The sequence below is a fragment of the Anomaloglossus baeobatrachus genome, chromosome 1, assembly GCF_048569485.1.
Source record: "Anomaloglossus baeobatrachus isolate aAnoBae1 chromosome 1, aAnoBae1.hap1, whole genome shotgun sequence".
In the NCBI taxonomy this organism is placed as follows: domain Eukaryota; kingdom Metazoa; phylum Chordata; class Amphibia; order Anura; family Aromobatidae; genus Anomaloglossus; species Anomaloglossus baeobatrachus.
The window spans coordinates 666,665,745-666,688,265 of NC_134353.1; the positions used below are offsets into that span (position 1 = coordinate 666,665,745).

The 22,521-nt window shown below is 38.1% G+C and overlaps 1 protein-coding gene across 1 annotated transcript in view; it reads right to left on the reverse strand.

Annotated features, from left to right (window-relative positions):
* The window catches only part of SSH1 (slingshot protein phosphatase 1), a 118,268-nt gene that overhangs the window by 94,797 nt on the left and 950 nt on the right, over positions 1–22,521 (reverse strand). The gene's annotated exons all lie outside the window — the stretch shown is intronic.

Consider the following 22,521-nt stretch of genomic DNA (forward strand, 5'->3'; position numbering starts at 1 on the left):
TTAAACGAGTGTAATATACTGATCATTCCCATGTTAGGCGAGTGTAATATACTGATCATTCCCATGTTAAACGAGTGTAATATACTAATCATTCCCATGTTAGGCGAGTGTAATATACTGATCATTCCTATGTTAGGCGAGTGTAATATACTGATCATTCCTATGTTAGGCGAGTGTAATATACTGATCATTCCCATGTTACGCGAGTGTAATATACTGATCATCCCCATGTTAGGCGAGTGTAATATACTGATCATTCCTATGTTAGGCGAGTGTAATATACTGATCATTCCTATGTTAGGCGAGTGTAATCTACTGATCATCCCCATGTTAAGCGAGTGTAATATACTGATCATTCCTATGTTAGGCGAGTGTAATATACTGATCATTCCCATGTTAGGCGAGTGTAATATACTGATCATCCCCATGTTAGGCGAGTGTAATATACTGATCATCCCCATGTTAGGCGAGTGTAATATACTGATCATCCCCATATTAAGCGAGTGTAATATACTGATCATTCCTATGTTAGGCGAGTGTAATATACTGATCATCCCCATGTTAGGCGAGCGTAATATACTGATCATTCCTATGTTAGGCGAGTGTAATATACTGATCATTCCTATGTTAGGCGAGTGTAATATACTGATCATTCCTATGTTAGGCGAGTGTAATATACTGATCATTCCTATGTTAGGCGAGTGTAATATACTGGTCATTCCCATGTTAGGCGAGTGTAATATACTGATCATCCCCATGTTAGGCGAGTGTAATATACTGATCATTCCTATGTTAGGCGAGTGTAATATACTGATCATTCCTATGTTAGGCGAGTGTAATATACTGATCATTCCTATGTTAGGCGAGTGTAATATACTGATCATTCCTATGTTAGGCGAGTGTAATATACTGATCATCCCCATGTTAGGCGAGTGTAATATACTGATCATCCCCATGTTAGGCGAGTGTAATATACTGATCATTCCTATGTTAGGCGAGTGTAATATACTGATCATTCCCATGTTAGGCGAGTGTAATATACTGATCATCCCCATGTTAGGCGAGTGTAATATACTGATCATTCCCATGTTAGGCGAGTGTAATATACTGATCATTCGCATGTTAGGCGAGTGTAATATACTGATCATCCCCATGTTAGGCGAGTGTAATATACTGATCATCCCCATGTTAGGCGAGTGTAATATACTGATCATTCGCATGTTAGGCGAGTGTAATATACTGATCATTCCCATGTTAGGCGAGTGTAATATACTGATCATTTGATCATTCCTATGTTAGGCGAGTGTAATATACTGATCATTCCTATGTTAAACGAGTGTAATATACTAATCATTCCCATGTTAGGCGAGTGTAATATACTGATCATTCCCATGTTAAACGAGTGTAATATACTAATCATTCCCATGTTAGGCGAGTGTAATATACTGATCATTCCCATGTTAAACGAGTGTAATATACTAATCATTCCCATGTTAGGCGAGTGTAATATACTGATCATTCCCATGTTAGGCGAGTGTAATATACTGATCATTCCCATGTTAGGCGAGTGTAATATACTGATCATTCGCATGTTAGGCGAGTGTAATATACTGATCATTCCCATGTTAGGCGAGTGTAATATACTGATCATTCCCATGTTAGGCGAGTGTAATATACTGATCATTCCCATGTTAGGCGAGTGTAATATACTGATCATTCGCATGTTAGGCGAGTGTAATATACTGATCATTCCCATGTTAGGCGAGTGTAATATACTGATCATTCCCATGTTAGGCGAGTGTAATATACTGATCATTCCCATGTTAAACGAGTGTAATATACTAATCATTCCCATGTTAGGCGAGTGTAATATACTGATCATTCCCATGTTAGGCGAGTGTAATATACTAATCATTCCCATGTTAGGCGAGTGTAATATACTGATCATTCGCATGTTAGGCGAGTGTAATATACTGATCATCCCCATGTTAGGCGAGTGTAATATACTGATCATCCCCATGTTAGGCGAGTGTAATATACTGATCATTCGCATGTTAGGCGAGTGTAATATACTGATCATTCCCATGTTAGGCGAGTGTAATATACTGATCATTTGATCATTCCTATGTTAGGCGAGTGTAATATACTGATCATTCCTATGTTAAACGAGTGTAATATACTAATCATTCCCATGTTAGGCGAGTGTAATATACTGATCATTCCTATGTTAAACGAGTGTAATATACTAATCATTCCCATGTTAGGCGAGTGTAATATACTGATCATTCCCATGTTAAACGAGTGTAATATACTAATCATTCCCATGTTAGGCGAGTGTAATATACTGATCATTCCCATGTTAAACGAGTGTAATATACTAATCATTCCCATGTTAGGCGAGTGTAATATACTGATCATTCACATGTTAGGCTAGTGTAATATACTGATCATTCGCATGTTAGGCGAGTGTAATATACTGATCATTCCCATGTTAAACGAGTGTAATATACTAATCATTCCCATGTTAAACGAGTGTAATATACTGATCATTCCCATGTTAGGCGAGTGTAATATACTGATCATTCCCATGTTAGGCGAGTGTAATATACTGATCATTCCCATGTTAAACGAGTGTAATATACTAATCATTCCCATGTTAAACGAGTGTAATATACTGATCATTCCCATGTTAGGCGAGTGTAATATACTGATCATTCCCATGTTAGGCGAGTGTAATATACTGATCATTTGATCATTCCTATGTTAGGCGAGTGTAATATACTGATCATTCCTATGTTAAACGAGTGTAATATACTGATCATTCCCATGTTAAACGAGTGTAATATACTGATCATTCCCATGTTAAACGAGTGTAATATACTGATCATTCCCATGTTAGGCGAGTGTAATATACTGATCATTCCCATGTTAGGCGAGTGTAATATACTGATCATTCCCATGTTAAACGAGTGTAATATACTAATCATTCCCATGTTAAACGAGTGTAATATACTGATCATTCCCATGTTAGGCGAGTGTAATATACTGATCATTCCCATGTTAGGCGAGTGTAATATACTGATCATCCCCATGTTAGGCGAGTGTAATATACTGATCATTCCTATGTTAGGCGAGTGTAATATACTGATCATTCCCATGTTAGGCGAGTGTAATATACTGATCATTCCTATGTTAGGCGAGTGTAATATACTGATCATTCCTATGTTAGGCGAGTGTAATATACTGATCATTCCTATGTTAGGCGAGTGTAATATACTGATCATTCCCATGTTAGGCGAGTGTAATATACTGATCATTCCCATGTTAGGCGAGTGTAATATACTGATCATCCCCATGTTAGGCGAGTGTAATATACTGATCATTCCCATGTTAGGCGAGTGTAATATACTGATCATTCCCATGTTAGGCGAGTGTAATATACTGATCATTCGCATGTTAGGCGAGTGTAATATACTGATCATCCCCATGTTAGGCGAGTGTAATATACTGATCATCCCCATGTTAGGCGAGTGTAATATACTGATCATTCCTATGTTAGGCGAGTGTAATATACTGATCATTCCCATGTTAGGCGAGTGTAATATACTGATCATTCCTATGTTAGGCGAGTGTAATATACTGATCATTCCTATGTTAGGCGAGTGTAATATACTGATCATTCCTATGTTAGGCGAGTGTAATATACTGATCATTCCCATGTTAGGCGAGTGTAATATACTGATCATCCCCATGTTAGGCGAGTGTAATATACTGATCATCCCCATGTTAGGCGAGTGTAATATACTGATCATTCCCATGTTAGGCGAGTGTAATATACTGATCATTCCTATGTTAGGCGAGTGTAATATACTGATCATTCCCATGTTAGGCGAGTGTAATATACTGATCATTCCCATGTTAGGCGAGTGTAATATACTGATCATTCCCATGTTAGGCGAGTGTAATATACTGATCATTCCCATGTTAGGCGAGTGTAATATACTGATCATCCCCATGTTAGGCGAGTGTAATATACTGATCATTTCTATGTTAGGCGAGTGTAATATACTGATCATTCCTATGTTAGGCGAGTGTAATATACTGATCATCCCCATGTTAAGCGAGTGTAATATACTGATCATCCCCATGTTAGGCGAGTGTAATATACTGATCATTCCTATGTTAGGCGAGTGTAATATACTGATCATTCCCATGTTAGGCGAGTGTAATATACTGATCATCCCCATGTTAGGCGAGTGTAATATACTGATCATTCCCATGTTAGGCGAGTGTAATATACTGATCATTCGCATGTTAGGCGAGTGTAATATACTGATCATCCCCATGTTAGGCGAGTGTAATATACTGATCATCCCCATGTTAGGCGAGTGTAATATACTGATCATTCGCATGTTAGGCGAGTGTAATATACTGATCATTCCCATGTTAGGCGAGTGTAATATACTGATCATTTGATCATTCCTATGTTAGGCGAGTGTAATATACTGATCATTCCTATGTTAAACGAGTGTAATATACTAATCATTCCCATGTTAGGCGAGTGTAATATACTGATCATTCCCATGTTAAACGAGTGTAATATACTAATCATTCCCATGTTAGGCGAGTGTAATATACTGATCATTCCTATGTTAGGCGAGTGTAATATACTGATCATTCCTATGTTAGGCGAGTGTAATATACTGATCATTCCTATGTTAGGTGAGTGTAATATACTGATCATTCCTATGTTAGGCGAGTGTAATATACTGATCATTCCCATGTTAGGCGAGTGTAATATACTGATCATTCCCATGTTAGGCGAGTGTATTATACTGATCATTCCCATGTTAGGCGAGTGTAATATACTGATCATCCCCATGTTAGGCGAGTGTAATATACTGATCATTCCTATGTTAGGCGAGTGTAATATACTGATCATTCCTATGTTAGGCGAGTGTAATATACTGATCATCCCCATGTTAAGCGAGTGTAATATACTGATCATTCCTATGTTAGGCGAGTGTAATATACTGATCATTCCTATGTTAGGCGAGTGTAATATACTGATCATTCCTATGTTAGGCGAGTGTAATATACTGATCATTCCTATGTTAGGTGAGTGTAATATACTGATCATTCCCATGTTAGGCGAGTGTAATATACTGATCATCCCCATGTTAGGCGAGTGTAATATACTGATCATTCCTATGTTAGGCGAGTGTAATATACTGATCATTCCTATGTTAGGCGAGTGTAATATACTGATCATTCCTATGTTAGGCGAGTGTAATATACTGATCATTCCTATGTTAGGTGAGTGTAATATACTGATCATTCCCATGTTAGGCGAGTGTAATATACTGATCATTCCCATGTTAGGCGAGTGTAATATACTGATCATTCCCATGTTAGGCGAGTGTAATATACTGATCATTCCTATGTTAGGCGAGTGTAATATACTGATCATTCCCATGTTAAACGAGTGTAATATACTAATCATTCCCATGTTAGGCGAGTGTAATATACTGATCATTCCCATGTTAGGCGAGTGTAATATACTGATCATTCCCATGTTAGGCGAGTGTAATATACTGATCATTCCTATGTTAGGCGAGTGTAATATACTGATCATTCCTATGTTAGGCGAGTGTAATATACTGATCATTCCCATGTTAGGCGAGTGTAATATACTGATCATCCCCATGTTAGGCGAGTGTAATATACTGATCATTCCCATGTTAGGCGAGTGTAATATACTGATCATTCCCATGTTAGGCGAGTGTAATATACTGATCATTCCCATGTTAGGCGAGTGTAATATACTGATCATTCCCATGTTAGGCGAGTGTAATATACTGATCATCCCCATGTTAGGCGAGTGTAATATACTGATCATTCCTATGTTAGGCGAGTGTAATATACTGATCATCCCCATGTTAGGCGAGTGTAATATACTGATCATCCCCATGTTAGGCGAGTGTAATATACTGATCATTCGCATGTTAGGCGAGTGTAATATACTGATCATCCCCATGTTAGGCGAGTGTAATATACTGATCATCCCCATGTTAGGCGAGTGTAATATACTGATCATTCCTATGTTAGGCGAGTGTAATATACTGATCATTCCCAAGTTAGGCGAGTGTAATATACTGATCATCCCCATGTTAGGCGAGTGTAATATACTGATCATTCCCATGTTAGGCGAGTGTAATATACTGATCATTCGCATGTTAGGCGATTGTAATATACTGATCATCCCCATGTTAGGCGAGTGTAATATACTGATCATTCCTATGTTAGGCGAGTGTAATATACTGATCATCCCCATGTTAGGCGAGTGTAATATACTGATCATTCCTATGTTAGGCGAGTGTAATATACTGATCATTCCTATGTTAGGCGAGTGTAATATACTGATCATCCCCATGTTAGGCGAGTGTAATATACTGATCATTCCTATGTTAGGCGAGTGTAATATACTGATCATTCCCATGTTAGGCGAGTGTAATATACTGATCATCCCCATGTTAGGCGAGTGTAATATACTGATCATTCCTATGTTAGGCGAGTGTAATATACTGATCATCCCCATGTTAGGCGAGTGTAATATACTGATCATTCCTATGTTAGGCGAGTGTAATATACTGATCATCCCCATGTTAGGCGAGTGTAATATACTGATCATCCCCATGTTAGGCGAGTGTAATATACTGATCATTCCTATGTTAGGCGAGTGTAATATACTGATCATCCCCATGTTAGGCGAGTGTAATATACTGATCATCCCCATGTTAGGCGAGTGTAATATACTGATCATTCGCATGTTAGGCGAGTGTAATATACTGATCATCCCCATGTTAGGCGAGTGTAATATACTGATCATCCCCATGTTAGGCGAGTGTAATATACTGATCATTCCTATGTTAGGCGAGTGTAATATACTGATCATTCCCATGTTAGGCGAGTGTAATATACTGATCATCCCCATGTTAGGCGAGTGTAATATACTGATCATTCCCATGTTAGGCGAGTGTAATATACTGATCATTCGCATGTTAGGCGATTGTAATATACTGATCATCCCCATGTTAGGCGAGTGTAATATACTGATCATTCCTATGTTAGGCGAGTGTAATATACTGATCATCCCCATGTTAGGCGAGTGTAATATACTGATCATTCCTATGTTAGGCGAGTGTAATATACTGATCATTCCTATGTTAGGCGAGTGTAATATACTGATCATCCCCATGTTAGGCGAGTGTAATATACTGATCATTCCTATGTTAGGCGAGTGTAATATACTGATCATTCCTATGTTAGGCGAGTGTAATATACTGATCATCCCCATGTTAGGCGAGTGTAATATACTGATCATTCCTATGTTAGGCGAGTGTAATATACTGATCATCCCCATGTTAGGCGAGTGTAATATACTGATCATTCCCATGTTAGGCGAGTGTAATATACTGATCATCCCCATGTTAGGCGAGTGTAATATACTGATCATTCCTATGTTAGGCGAGTGTAATATACTGATCATTCCTATGTTAGGCGAGTGTAATATACTGATCATCCCCATGTTAGGCGAGTGTAATATACTGATCATTCCTATGTTAGGCGAGTGTAATATACTGATCATTCCTATGTTAGGCGAGTGTAATATACTGATCATCCCCATGTTAGGCGAGTGTAATATACTGATCATTCCTATGTTAGGCGAGTGTAATATACTGATCATCCCCATGTTAGGCGAGTGTAATATACTGATCATTCCCATGTTAGGCGAGTGTAATATACTGATCATTCCTATGTTAGGCGAGTGTAATATACTGATCATTCCTATGTTAGGCGAGTGTAATATACTGATCATTCCCATGTTAGGCGAGTGTAATATACTGATCATTCCTATGTTAGGCGAGTGTAATATACTGATCATTCCTATGTTAGGCGAGTGTAATATACTGATCATTCCCATGTTAGGCGAGTGTAATATACTGATCATTCCTATGTTAGGCGAGTGTAATATACTGATCATTCCTATGTTAGGCGAGTGTAATATACTGATCATTCCCATGTTAAGCGAGTGTAATATACTGATCATTCCTATGTTAGGCGAGTGTAATATACTGATCATCACCATGTTAGGCGAGTGTAATATACTGATCATTCCTATGTTAGGCGAGTGTAATATACTGATCATTCCCATGTTAGGCGAGTGCAATATACTGATCATTCCTATGTTAGGCGAGTGCAATATACTGATCATTCCTATGTTAGGCGAGTGTAATATACTGATCATTCCTATGTTAGGCGAGTGTAATATACTGATCATTCCTATGTTAGGCGAGTGTAATATACTGATCATTCCTATGTTAGGCGAGTGTAATATACTGATCATTCCCATGTTAGGCGAGTGTAATATACTGATCATCCCCATGTTAGGCGAGTGTAATATACTGATCATTCCTATGTTAGGCGAGTGTAATATACTGATCATTCCTATGTTAGGCGAGTGTAATATACTGATCATTCCTATGTTAGGCGAGTGTAATATACTGATCATCCCCATGTTAGGCGAGTGTAATATACTGATCATCCCCATGTTAGGCGAGTGTAATATACTGATCATTCCTATGTTAGGCGAGTGTAATATACTGATCATTCCCATGTTAGGCGAGTGTAATATACTGATCATCCCCATGTTAGGCGAGTGTAATATACTGATCATTCCCATGTTAGGCGAGTGTAATATACTGATCATTCGCATGTTAGGCGAGTGTAATATACTGATCATCCCCATGTTAGGCGAGTGTAATATACTGATCATCCCCATGTTAGGCGAGTGTAATATACTGATCATCCCCATGTTAGGCGAGTGTAATATACTGATCATTCGCATGTTAGGCGAGTGTAATATACTGATCATCCCCATGTTAGGCGAGTGTAATATACTGATCATCCCCATGTTAGGCGAGTGTAATATACTGATCATTCCTATGTTAGGCGAGTGTAATATACTGATCATTCCCATGTTAGGCGAGTGTAATATACTGATCATCCCCATGTTAGGCGAGTGTAATATACTGATCATTCCCATGTTAGGCGAGTGTAATATACTGATCATTCGCATGTTAGGCGAGTGTAATATACTGATCATCCCCATGTTAGGCGAGTGTAATATACTGATCATTCCTATGTTAGGCGAGTGTAATATACTGATCATCCCCATGTTAGGCGAGTGTAATATACTGATCATTCCTATGTTAGGCGAGTGTAATATACTGATCATTCCTATGTTAGGCGAGTGTAATATACTGATCATTCCCATGTTAGGCGAGTGTAATATACTGATCATTCCCATGTTAGGCGAGTGTAATATACTGATCATCCCCATGTTAGGCGAGTGTAATATACTGATCATTCCCATGTTAGGCGAGTGTAATATACTGATCATTCGCATGTTAGGCGAGTGTAATATACTGATCATCCCCATGTTAGGCGAGTGTAATATACTGATCATTCCTATGTTAGGCGAGTGTAATATACTGATCATCACCATGTTAGGCAAGTGTAATATACTGATCATTCCTATGTTAGGCGAGTGTAATATACTGATCATTCCTATGTTAGGCGAGTGTAATATACTGATCATCCCCATGTTAGGCGAGTGTAATATACTGATCATTCCTATGTTAGGCGAGTGTAATATACTGATCATCCCCATGTTAGGCGAGTGTAATATACTGATCATTCCCATGTTAGGCGAGTGTAATATACTGATCATTCCTATGTTAGGCGAGTGTAATATACTGATCATTCCTATGTTAGGCGAGTGTAATATACTGATCATTCCCATGTTAGGCGAGTGTAATATACTGATCATCCCCATGTTAGGCGAGTGTAATATACTGATCATTCCTATGTTAGGCGAGTGTAATATACTGATCATTCCTATGTTAGGCGAGTGTAATATACTGATCATTCCCATGTTAGGCGAGTGTAATATACTGATCATTCCTATGTTAGGCGAGTGTAATATACTGATCATTCCCATGTTAAGCGAGTGTAATATACTGATCATTCCTATGTTAGGCGAGTGTAATATACTGATCATCACCATGTTAGGCGAGTGTAATATACTGATCATTCCTATGTTAGGCGAGTGTAATATACTGATCATTCCCATGTTAGGCGAGTGTAATATACTGATCATCCCCATGTTAGGCGAGTGTAATATACTGATCATTCCTATGTTAGGCGAGTGTAATATACTGATCATTCCTATGTTAGGCGAGTGTAATATACTGATCATTCCTATGTTAGGCGAGTGTAATATACTGATCATCCCCATGTTAGGCGTGTGTAATATACTGATCATCCCCATGTTAGGCGAGTGTAATATACTGATCATTCCTATGTTAGGCGAGTGTAATATACTGATCATTCCCATGTTAGGCGAGTGTAATATACTGATCATCCCCATGTTAGGCGAGTGTAATATACTGATCATTCCCATGTTAGGCGAGTGTAATATACTGATCATTCGCATGTTAGGCGAGTGTAATATACTGATCATCCCCATGTTAGGCGAGTGTAATATACTGATCATCCCCATGTTAGGCGAGTGTAATATACTGATCATTCGCATGTTAGGCGAGTGTAATATACTGATCATTCCCATGTTAGGCGAGTGTAATATACTGATCATTTGATCATTCCTATGTTAGGCGAGTGTAATATACTGATCATTCCTATGTTAAACGAGTGTAATATACTAATCATTCCCATGTTAGGCGAGTGTAATATACTGATCATTCCCATGTTAAACGAGTGTAATATACTAATCATTCCCATGTTAGGCGAGTGTAATATACTGATCATTCCCATGTTAAACGAGTGTAATATACTAATCATTCCCATGTTAGGCGAGTGTAATATACTGATCATTCCCATGTTAGGCGAGTGTAATATACTGATCATTCGCATGTTAGGCGAGTGTAATATACTGATCATTCCCATGTTAGGCGAGTGTAATATACTGATCATTTGATCATTCCTATGTTAGGCGAGTGTAATATACTGATCATTCCCATGTTAAACGAGTGTAATATACTAATCATTCCCATGTTAGGCGAGTGTAATATACTGATCATTCCCATGTTAAACGAGTGTAATATACTAATCATTCCCATGTTAGGCGAGTGTAATATACTGATCATTCCCATGTTAAACGAGTGTAATATACTAATCATTCCCATGTTAGGCGAGTGTAATATACTGATCATTCCCATGTTAGGCGAGTGTAATATACTGATCATTCCTATGTTAGGCGAGTGTAATATACTGATCATTCCTATGTTAAACGAGTGTAATATACTGATCATTCCCATGTTAAACGAGTGTAATATACTGATCATTCCCATGTTAAACGAGTGTAATATACTAATCATTCCCATGTTAGGCGAGTGTAATATACTGATCATTCCCATGTTAAACGAGTGTAATATACTGATCATTCCCATGTTAGGCGAGTGTAATATACTGATCATTCCCATGTTAGGCGAGTGTAATATACTGATCATTCCTATGTTAGGCGAGTGTAATATACTGATCATTCCTATGTTAAACGAGTGTAATATACTAATCATTCCCATGTTAGGCGAGTGTAATATACTGATCATTCCCATGTTAAACGAGTGTAATATACTAATCATTCCCATGTTAGGCGAGTGTAATATACTGATCATTCCAATGTTAGGCGAGTGTAATATACTGATCATTCCTATGTTAGGCGAGTGTAATATACTGATCATTCCTATGTTAGGCGAGTGTAATATACTGATCATTCCTATGTTAGGCGAGTGTAATATACTGATCATTCCCATGTTAGGCGAGTGTAATATACTGATCATTCCCATGTTAGGCGAGTGTAATATACTGATCATTCCCATGTTAGGCGAGTGTAATATACTGATCATCCCCATGTTAGGCGAGTGTAATATACTGATCATTCCTATGTTAGGCGAGTGTAATATACTGATCATTCCTATGTTAGGCGAGTGTAATATACTGATCATCCCCATGTTAAGCGAGTGTAATATACTGATCATTCCTATGTTAGGCGAGTGTAATATACTGATCATTCCTATGTTAGGTGAGTGTAATATACTGATCATTCCTATGTTAGGCGAGTGTAATATACTGATCATTCCCATGTTAGGCGAGTGTAATATACTGATCATTCCCATGTTAGGCGAGTGTAATACACTGATCATTCCCATGTTAGGCGAGTGTAATATACTGATCATCCCCATGTTAGGCGAGTGTAATATACTGATCATCCCCATGTTAGGCGAGTGTAATATACTGATCATTCCCATGTTAGGCGAGTGTAATATACTGATCATTCCTATGTTAGGCGAGTGTAATATACTGATCATTCCCATGTTAGGCGAGTGTAATATACTGATCATTCCCATGTTAGGCGAGTGTAATACACTGATCATTCCCATGTTAGGCGAGTTTAATATACTGATCATCCCCATGTTAGGCGAGTGTAATATACTGATCATCCCCATGTTAGGCGAGTGTAATATACTGATCATCCCCATGTTAGGCGAGTGTAATATACTGATCATCCCCATGTTAGGCGAGTGTAATATACTGATCATTCGCATGTTAGGCGAGTGTAATATACTGATCATTCACATGTTAGGCGAGTGTAATATACTGATCATTTGATCATTCCTATGTTAGGCGAGTGTAATATACTGATCATTCCTATGTTAAACGAGTGTAATATACTAATCATTCCCATGTTAGGCGAGTGTAATATACTGATCATTCCCATGTTAAACGAGTGTAATATACTAATCATTCCCATGTTAGGCGAGTGTAATATACTGATCATTCCTATGTTAGGCGAGTGTAATATACTGATCATTCCTATGTTAGGCGAGTGTAATATACTGATCATTCCTATGTTAGGCGAGTGTAATATACTGATCATTCCTATGTTAGGCGAGTGTAATATACTGATCATTCCTATGTTAGGCGAGTGTAATATACTGATCATTCCTATGTTAGGCGAGTGTAATATACTGATCATTCCCATGTTAGGCGAGTGTAATATACTGATCATTCCCATGTTAGGCGAGTGTAATATACTGATCATCCCCATGTTAGGCGAGTGTAATATACTGATCATTCCTATGTTAGGCGAGTGTAATATACTGATCATTCCCATGTTAGGCGAGTGCAATATACTGATCATTCCTATGTTAGGCGAGTGTAATATACTGATCATTCCTATGTTAGGCGAGTGTAATATACTGATCATTCCTATGTTAGGCGAGTGTAATATACTGATCATTCCTATGTTAGGCGAGTGTAATATACTGATCATTCCCATGTTAGGCGAGTGTAATATACTGATCATCCCCATGTTAGGCGAGTGTAATATACTGATCATTCCTATGTTAGGCGAGTGTAATATACTGATCATTCCTATGTTAGGCGAGTGTAATATACTGATCATTCCTATGTTAGGCGAGTGTAATATACTGATCATCCCCATGTTAGGCGAGTGTAATATACTGATCATCCCCATGTTAGGCGAGTGTAATATACTGATCATTCCTATGTTAGGCGAGTGTAATATACTGATCATTCCCATGTTAGGCGAGTGTAATATACTGATCATCCCCATGTTAGGCGAGTGTAATATACTGATCATTCCCATGTTAGGCGAGTGTAATATACTGATCATTCGCATGTTAGGCGAGTGTAATATACTGATCATCCCCATGTTAGGCGAGTGTAATATACTGATCATCCCCATGTTAGGCGAGTGTAATATACTGATCATCCCCATGTTAGGCGAGTGTAATATACTGATCATTCGCATGTTAGGCGAGTGTAATATACTGATCATCCCCATGTTAGGCGAGTGTAATATACTGATCATCCCCATGTTAGGCGAGTGTAATATACTGATCATTCCTATGTTAGGCGAGTGTAATATACTGATCATTCCCATGTTAGGCGAGTGTAATATACTGATCATCCCCATGTTAGGCGAGTGTAATATACTGATCATTCCCATGTTAGGCGAGTGTAATATACTGATCATTCGCATGTTAGGCGAGTGTAATATACTGATCATCCCCATGTTAGGCGAGTGTAATATACTGATCATTCCTATGTTAGGCGAGTGTAATATACTGATCATCCCCATGTTAGGCGAGTGTAATATACTGATCATTCCTATGTTAGGCGAGTGTAATATACTGATCATTCCTATGTTAGGCGAGTGTAATATACTGATCATTCCCATGTTAGGCGAGTGTAATATACTGATCATTCCCATGTTAGGCGAGTGTAATATACTGATCATCCCCATGTTAGGCGAGTGTAATATACTGATCATTCCCATGTTAGGCGAGTGTAATATACTGATCATTCGCATGTTAGGCGAGTGTAATATACTGATCATCCCCATGTTAGGCGAGTGTAATATACTGATCATTCCTATGTTAGGCGAGTGTAATATACTGATCATCACCATGTTAGGCGAGTGTAATATACTGATCATTCCTATGTTAGGCGAGTGTAATATACTGATCATTCCTATGTTAGGCGAGTGTAATATACTGATAATCCCCATGTTAGGCGAGTGTAATATACTGATCATTCCTATGTTAGGCGAGTGTAATATACTGATCATCCCCATGTTAGGCGAGTGTAATATACTGATCATTCCCATGTTAGGCGAGTGTAATATACTGATCATTCCTATGTTAGGCGAGTGTAATATACTGATCATTCCTATGTTAGGCGAGTGTAATATACTGATCATTCCCATGTTAGGCGAGTGTAATATACTGATCATCCCCATGTTAGGCGAGTGTAATATACTGATCATTCCTATGTTAGGCGAGTGTAATATACTGATCATTCCTATGTTAGGCGAGTGTAATATACTGATCATTCCCATGTTAGGCGAGTGTAATATACTGATCATTCCTATGTTAGGCGAGTGTAATATACTGATCATTCCCATGTTAAGCGAGTGTAATATACTGATCATTCCTATGTTAGGCGAGTGTAATATACTGATCATCACCATGTTAGGCGAGTGTAATATACTGATCATTCCTATGTTAGGCGAGTGTAATATACTGATCATTCCATGTTAGGCGAGTGTAATATACTGATCATTCCTATGTTAGGCGAGTGTAATATACTGATCATTCCTATGTTAGGCGAGTGTAATATACTGATCATTCCTATGTTAGGCGAGTGTAATATACTGATCATTCCTATGTTAGACGAGTGTAATATACTGATCATTCCCATGTTAGGCGAGTGTAATATACTGATCATCCCCATGTTAGGCGAGTGTAATATACTGATCATTCCTATGTTAGGCGAGTGTAATATACTGATCATTCCTATGTTAGGCGAGTGTAATATACTGATCATTCCTATGTTAGGCGAGTGTAATATACTGATCATCACCATGTTAGGCGAGTGTAATATACTGATCATCCCCATGTTAGGCGAGTGTAATATACTGATCATTCCTATGTTAGGCGAGTGTAATATACTGATCATTCCCATGTTAGGCGAGTGTAATATACTGATCATCCCCATGTTAGGCGAGTGTAATATACTGATCATTCCCATGTTAGGCGAGTGTAATATACTGATCATTCGCATGTTAGGCTAGTGTAATATACTGATCATCCCCATGTTAGGCGAGTGTAATATACTGATCATCCCCATGTTAGGCGAGTGTAATATACTGATCATTCGCATGTTAGGCGAGTGTAATATACTGATCATTCCCATGTTAGGCGAGTGTAATATACTGATCATTTGATCATTCCTATGTTAGGCGAGTGTAATATACTGATCATTCCTATGTTAAACGAGTGTAATATACTAATCATTCCCATGTTAGGCGAGTGTAATATACTGATCATTCCCATGTTAAACGAGTGTAATATACTAATCATTCCCATGTTAGGCGAGTGTAATATACTGATCATTCCCATGTTAAACGAGTGTAATATACTAATCATTCCCATGTTAGGCGAGTGTAATATACTGATCATTCCCATGTTAGGCGAGTGTAATATACTGATCATTCGCATGTTAGGCGAGTGTAATATACTGATCATTCCCATGTTAGGCGAGTGTAATATACTGATCATTTGATCATTCCTATGTTAGGCGAGTGTAATATACTGATCATTCCCATGTTAAACGAGTGTAATATACTAATCATTCCCATGTTAGGCGAGTGTAATATACTGATCATTCCCATGTTAAACGAGTGTAATATACTAATCATTCCCATGTTTAGGCGAGTGTAATATACTGATCATTCCCATGTTAAACGAGTGTAATATACTAATCATTCCCATGTTAGGCGAGTGTAATATACTGATCATTCCCATGTTAGGCGAGTGTAATATACTGATCATTCCTATGTTAGGCGAGTGTAATATACTGATCATTCCCTATGTTAAACGAGTGTAATATACTGATCATTCCCATGTTAAACGAGTGTAATATACTAATCATTCCCATGTTAGGCGAGTGTAATATACTGATCATTCCCATGTTAAACGAGTGTAATATACTGATCATTCCCATGTTAGGCGAGTGTAATATACTGATCATTCCCATGTTAGGCGAGTGTAATATACTGATCATTCCTAATGTTAGGCGAGTGTAATATACTGATCATTCCTATGTTAAACGAGTGTAATATACTAATCATTCCCATGTTAGGCGAGTGTAATATACTGATCATTCCCATGTTAAACGAGTGTAATATACTAATCATTCCCATGTTAGGCGAGTGTAATATACTGATCATTCCAATGTTAGGCGAGTGTAATATACTGATCATTCCTATGTTAGGCGAGTGTAATATACTGATCATTCCATGTTAAACGAGTGTAATATACTAATCATTCCCATGTTAGGCGAGTGTAATATACTGATCATTCCTATGTTAGGCGAGTGTAATATACTGATCATTCCCATGTTAGGCGAGTGTAATATACTGATCATTCCCATGTTAGGCGAGTGTAAATATACTGATCATTCCCATGTTAGGCGAGTGTAATATACTGATCATCCCCATGTTAGGCGAGTGTAATATACTGATCATTCCTATGTTAGGCGAGTGTAATATACTGATCATTCCTATGTTAGGCGAGTGTAATATACTGATCATCCCCATGTTAAGCGAGTGTAATATACTGATAATTCCTATGTTAGGCGAGTGTAATATACTGATCATTCCTATGTTAGGTGAGTGTAATATACTGATCATTCCTATGTTAGGCGAGTGTAATATACTGATCATTCCCATGTTAGGCGAGTGTAATATACTGATCATTCCCATGTTAGGCGAGTGTAATACACTGATCATTCCCATGTTAGGCGAGTGTAATATACTGATCATCCCCATGTTAGGCGAGTGTAATATACTGATCATCCCCATGTTAGGCGAGTGTAATATACTGATCATTCCCCATGTTAGGCGAGTGTAATATACTGATCATTCCTATGTTAGGCGAGTGTAATATACTGATCATTCCCATGTTAGGCGAGTGTAATATACTGATCATTCCCATGTTAGGCGAGTGTAATACACTGATCATTCCCATGTTAGGCGAGTGTAATATACTGATCATCCCCATGTTAGGCGAGTGTAATATACTGATCATCCCATGTTAGGCGAGTGTAATATACTGATCATCCCCATGTTAGGCGAGTGTAATATACTGATCATCCCCATGTTAGGCGAGTGTAATATACTGATCATTCGCATGTTAGGCGAGTGTAATATACTGATCATTCACATGTTAGGCGAGTGTAATATACTGATCATTCCTATGTTAGGCGAGTGTAATATACTGATCATCCCCATGTTAAGCGAGTGTAATATACTGATCATTCCTATGTTAGGCGAGTGTAATATACTGATCATTCCCATGTTAGGCGAGTGTAATATACTGATCATTCCTATGTTAGGCGAGTGTAATATACTGATCATTCCTATGTTAGGCGAGTGTAATATACTGATCATTCCTATGTTAAACGGAGTGTAATATACTAATCATTCCCATGTTAGGCGAGTGTAATATACTGATCATTCCATGTTAAACGAGTGTAATATACTAATCATTCCCATGTTAGGCGAGTGTAATATACTGATCATTCCTATGTTAGGCGAGTGTAATATACTGATCATTCCTATGTTAGGCGAGTGTAATATACTGATCATTCCTATGTTAGGCGAGTGTAATATACTGATCATTCCTATGTTAGGCGAGTGTAATATACTGATCATTCCTATGTTAGGCGAGTGTAATATACTGATCATTCCTATGTTAGGCGAGTGTAATATACTGATCATTCCCATGTTAGGCGAGTGTAATATACTGATCATTCCCATGTTAGGCGAGTGTAATATACTGATCATCCCCATGTTAGGCGAGTGTAATATACTGATCATTCCTATGTTAGGCGAGTGTAATATACTGATCATCCCTATGTTAGGCGAGTGTAATATACTGATCATCCCATGTTAAGCGAGTGTAATATACTGATCATTCCTATGTTAGGCGAGTGTAATATACTGATCATTCCCATGTTAGGCGAGTGTAATATACTGATCATTCCTATGTTAGGCGAGTGTAATATACTGATCATTCCTATGTTAGGCGAGTGTAATATACTGATCATTCCCATGTTAGGCGAGTGTAATATACTGATCATTCCTATGTTAGGCGAGTGTAATATACTGATCATTCCTATGTTAGGAGAGTGTAATATACTGATCATTCCTATGTTAGGCGAGTGTAATATACTGATCATTCCCATGTTAGGCGAGTGTAATATACTGATCATTCCCATGTTAGGCGAGTGTAATACACTGATCATTCCCATGTTAGGCGAGTGTAATATACTGATCATCCCCATGTTAGGCGAGTGTAATATACTGATCATCCCATGTTAGGCGAGTGTAATATACTGATCATTCCCATGTTAGGCGAGTGTAATATACTGATCATTCCTATGTTAGGCGAGTGTAATATACTGATCATTCCCATGTTAGGCGAGTGTAATATACTGATCATTCCCATGTTAGGCGAGTGTAATACACTGATCATTCCCATGTTAGGCGAGTGTAATATACTGATCATCCCATGTTAGGCGAGTGTAGTAATATACTGATCATCCCATGTTAGGCGAGTGTAATATACTGATCATCCCATGTTAGGCGAGTGTAATATACTGATCATCCCCATGTTAGCGAGTGTAATATACTGATCATTCGCATGTTAGGCGAGTGTAATATACTGATCATTCACATGTTAGGCGAGTGTAATATACTGATCATTTGATCATTCCTATGTTAGGCGAGTGTAATATACTGATCATTCCTATGTTAAACGAGTGTAATATACTAATCATTCCCATGTTAGGCGAGTGTAATATACTGATCATTCCCATGTTAAACGAGTGTAATATACTAATCATTCCCATGTTAGGCGAGTGTAATATACTGATCATACCTATGTTAGGCGAGTGTAATATACTGATCATTCCTATGTTAGGCGAGTGTAATATACTGATCATTCCTATGTTAGGCGAGTGTAATATACTGATCATTCCTATGTTAGGCGAGTGTAATATACTGATCATTCCTATGTTAGGCGAGTGTAATATACTGATCATTCCTATGTTAGGCGAGTGTAATATACTGATCATTCCCATGTTAGGCGAGTGTAATATACTGATCATTCCCATGTTAGGCGAGTGTAATATACTGATCATCCCCATGTTAGGCGAGTGTAATATACTGATCATTCCTATGTTAGGCGAGTGTAATATACTGATCATTCCTATGTTAGGCGAGTGTAATATACTGATCATTCCCATGTTAGGCGAGTGTAATATACTGATCATTCCTATGTTAGGCGAGTGTAATATACTGATCATCTCCCATGTTAGGCGAGTGTAATATACTGATCATTCCTATGTTAGGCGAGTGTAATATACTGATCATTCCTATGTTAGGCGAGTGTAATATACTGATCATTCCCATGTTAGCGAGTGTAATATACTGATCATTCCTATGTTAGGCGAGTGTAATATACTGATCATCACCATGTTAGGCGAGTGTAATATACTGATCATTCCTATGTTAGGCGAGTGTAATATACTGATCATTCCATGTTAGGCGAGTGTAATATACGGATCATTCCTATGTTAGGCGAGTGTAATATACTGATCATTCCTATGTTAGGCGAGTGTAATATACTGAATCATTCCTATGTTAGGCGAGTGTAATATACTGATCATTCCTATGTTAGGCGAGTGTAATATACTGATCATTCCCATGTTAGGCGAGTGTAATATACTGATCATCCCCATGTTAGGCGAGTGTAATATACTGAACATTCCTATGTTAGGCGAGTGTAATATACTGATCATGTCCTATGTTAGGCGAGTGTAATATACTGATCATTCCTATGTTAGGCGAGTGTAATATACTGATCATCCCATGTTCGGCGAGTGTAATATACTGATCATCCCATGTTAGGCGAGTGTAATATACTGATCATTCCTATGTTAGGCGAGTGTAATATACTGATCATTCCCATGTTAGGCCGAGTGTAATATACTGATCATCCCCATGTTAGGCGAGTGTAATATACTGATCATTCCCATGTTAGGCGAGTGTAATATACTGATCATTCGCATGTTAGGCGAGTGTAATATACTGATCATCCCCATGTTAGGCGAGTGTAATATACTGATCATCCCCATGTTAGGCGAGTGTAATATACTGATCATCCCCATGTTAGGCGAGTGTAATATACTGATCATTCCCATGTTAGGCGAGTGTAATATACTGATCATCCCCATGTTAGGCGAGTGTAATATACTGATCATCCCCATGTTAGGCGAGTGTAATATACTGATCATTCCTATGTTAGGCGAGTGTAATATACTGATCATTCCCATGGTTAGGCGAGTGTAATATACTGATCATCCCCATGTTAGGCGAGTGTAATATACTGATCATTCCCATGTTAGGCGAGTGTAATATACTGATCATTCGCATGTTAGGCGAGTGTAATATACTGATCATCCCCATGTTAGGCGAGTGTAATATACTGATCATTCCTATGTTAGGCGAGTGTAATATACTGATCATCCCCATGTTAGGCGAGTGTAATATACTGATCATTCCTATGTTAGGCGAGTGTAATATACTGATCATTCCTATGTTAGGCGAGTGTTAATATACTGATCATCCCCATGTTAGGCGAGTGTAATATACTGATCATTCCTATGTTAGGCGAGTGTAATATACTGACCATTCCTATGTTAGGCGAGTGTAATATACTGATCATCCCATGTTAGGCGAGTGTAATATACTGATCATTCCTATGTTAGGCGAGTGTAATATACTGATCATCCCCATGTTAGGCGAGTGTAATATACTGATCATTCCCATGTTAGGCGAGTGTAATATACTGATCATTCCTATGTTAGGCGAGTGTAATATACTGATCATTTCCTATGTTAGGCGAGTGTAATATACTGATCATTCCCATGTTAGGCGAGTGTAATATACTGATCATCCCCATGTAGCGAGTGTAATATACTGATCATTCCTATGTTAGGCGAGTGTAATATACTGATCATTCCTATGTTAGGCGAGTGTAATATACTGATCATTCCCATGTTAGGCGAGTGTAATATACTGATCATTCCATGTTAGGCGAGTGTAATATACTGATCATTCCTATGTTAGGCGAGTGTAATATACTGATCATTCCCTATGTTAGGCGAGTGTAATATACTGATCATTCCTATGTTAGGCGAGTGTAATATACTGATCATCTCCATGTTAGGCGAGATACGATCTAGTAGAATATACTGATCATTCCCATGTTAGGACGAGTGTAATATACTGATCATCCCTATGTTAGGCGAGTGTAATATACTGATCATTCCTATGTTAGGCGAGTGTAATATACTGATCATTCCTATGTTAGGCGAGTGTAATATACTGATCATTCCTATTGTTAGGCGAGTGTAATATACTGATCATTCCCTATGTTAGGCGAGTGTAATATACTGATCATTCCCCATGTAGGCGAGTGTAATATCTGATCATTCCTATGTTAGGCGAGTGTAATATACTGATCATTCCTATGTTAGGCGAGTGTAATATACTGATCATTCCTATGTTAGGCGAGTGTAATATACTGATCATCCCATGTTAGGCGAGTGTAATATACTGATCATCCCCATGTTAGGCGAGTGTAATATACTGATCATCCTATGTTAGGCGAGTGTAATATACTGATCATTCCTATGTTAGGCGAGTGTAATATACTGATCATTCCCCATGTTAGGCGAGTGTAATATACTGATCATGTTCCCATGTTAGGCGAGTGTAATATACTG